This window comes from Nyctereutes procyonoides, unplaced genomic scaffold, assembly GCF_905146905.1.
Source record: "Nyctereutes procyonoides isolate TBG_1078 unplaced genomic scaffold, NYPRO_anot_genome, whole genome shotgun sequence".
Taxonomy (NCBI): Eukaryota; Metazoa; Chordata; class Mammalia; order Carnivora; family Canidae; genus Nyctereutes; species Nyctereutes procyonoides.
In genome coordinates this window covers 47561731-47563971 of record NW_026575135.1, presented here as the reverse complement: position 1 = coordinate 47563971, position 2241 = coordinate 47561731, and the positions used below count along the sequence as shown (strand labels likewise).

General features: G+C 39.8%; 1 non-coding gene across 1 annotated transcript; it reads left to right on the top strand.

The window, feature by feature from the left end:
- The first annotated feature begins 206 nt into the window (after window positions 1–206).
- Window positions 207–313, top strand: LOC129495344 (U6 spliceosomal RNA). Its single transcript, XR_008661503.1, has one exon. It is a non-coding gene; the product is annotated as a U6 spliceosomal RNA (small nuclear RNA).
- The last annotated feature ends 1928 nt before the right edge of the window (window positions 314–2241 follow it).

Genomic DNA, 2241 nt, shown 5'->3' with positions numbered 1-2241 from the left:
CCCCCTTGAATGTTGGGTTTACTTAGTGTCTACTTCCTAAATAAAAGAATACAAAGTAACAGTGTGTGACTTCAAAGACAAGGTCATAAAAGGCTTTATGGTTGCCTTAATCTGGCAATGAGAAAACATCAGGCAAACGCAAATTAAGGGACATTCTACATAATACCTGATCAGTATTCTTCAAAATTGTCAAGACTATAAAAACAGTGCTTGCTTTGGCAGCACATATACTAAAGTTGGAATGATACAGAGAAGATTAGCATGGCCTTTGTGCAAGAAGGACATGCACATTCATGAAGGGTTCCATGTTTTTACCATCAGCGAAATACAAATCAAAACTACAATAAAATAGGGCATCCCTGATGGCTCAGTGGTTTAGCGCTGCCTTCGGCACAGGGCGTGATCCTGGAGACCCGGGATCGAGTCCCACGTCAGGCTTCCTGCTTGGAGCCTGGTTCTCCCTCCACCTGTGTCTCTGCCTCTCTCTCTCTCTCTTTCTCTCTCTCTGTGCCTCTCATAAATAAATAAATAAAGTCTTTAAAAATAAAAAAAAACTACAATAAAATACACCTTATACCTATCAAAATGGCTAAAATCAACAACACAAGAAACAACAGGTGTTGGCAAGGATATGGAGAAAGGGGAACTCCTTTTCACTGTTGGTGGGAATGCAAATTGGTGCAGCTACTCTAGAAAACAAGATGGAGGTTCCTCAAAAAGTTAAAAACAGAATTATCCTAGGATCCAGCAATCTAATGACTGAGTATTTACCCAAAGAAAACAAAAACACCAATTCAAAGAGATATATACACCCCTATAGCAACATTATTTATAATAGCTAAATTATGGAAGCAGCCCAAGTGTCCATCAATTGATAAAGAGATAAACAAGATGTGGTGTAGGGACACCTGGGTGGCCCAGGGATTGAGTGTCTGCCTTTGGCTCAGGTCATGATCCCAAGGTCCTGGGATCGAGTCCCACATCCAGCTCCCAGTGGGGAGAGCCTGCTTCTCCCTCTGCCTATGTCTCTGCCTCTCTCTGTGTGTCTTTCATGAATAAATAAATAAAATCTTTTAAAAATATATGTATCACATTATATATATATGATGGAATATTACTCAGCCATAACAAAGAATGAAATCTTGCCATTTGCAACAAGGATGGAGCTAAAGAGTACAATGCTAGGTGAAATAAGTCCATCAAAAAGAAATATCATATGATTTTCTTCATATGTGGAATTTAAGGATCAAAACAAACAAGCAATGGGGGAAAAAAAGAGACACACAAACCAAAAAAAAAAACAAAAAACAAAACAGACTCTCTATTCTAGAGAACCAATTGATGGTTACCAGAGGAGAGGTGGGTGGGAGAATGGGTGGGGGGATGAGTGAAATAGGCCATGGGGGATTAAGGAGCATACCTGTGATGAACACTGGGGGATGTAGTATGGAATTGCTGAATCACTGTATTGTATACCTGAGACTAAGCATACATTGTATGTTAACTAACTGGAATTAAAATAAAAACTTAAAAAAAAAGATTATGAAAAAGAAAGAGTAGAAAATTATTGTTGATCACAGGAGACTAAAAGAAACATGATGACTAAACCACAATGTGATCTCCTGGACTGTATCCTGGAACAGAAAAGTCATTAATGGAAAAACTGGTGAAATCTGAATAGTGAAATCCGAATAAAGTCTGTAGTTTATTTAATAGTAATGTACCAACCTTAAATCTCTTGACTTTGAGAAATGTACCATGGTTATATAAGATATTAATGTCAGAGGAAGCTGAGTGCAGTATGTAAAAGAACTCTCTGTACTATCTTTGTAACTTGTCTATAAATCTAAAATTATTCCTAAATAAAAAGTTTTTTTTTTTAAAAAGGCATTGTGTCTTCCTCCTTGCTTTCTTTCTTAGATCATGCACATGCTGCCATGTCATGAAGATACTTAAACAGCCCTATGGGGAGGGCTACCCATATATGAGCGACTGAGATGTCCAGCCAACAGCTGGACATGTAAGTGAACCATCCAAGAAGAGAATCCTCCAGGCCCAGTCAAGGTTTCAGGCAACTGCAGTCCTGTCTAACATTTTGACCACAGCATCAAGAAAGACCATGAGTGAGCAGCCTGGGTGGCTCAGCGGTTTAGCACTGCCTTCCGCCCGGGGTGTGATCCTGAAAACCCGGAATCGAGTCCCATGTCGGGCTCCCTGCATGGGGCCTGCTTCTCCCTCTGC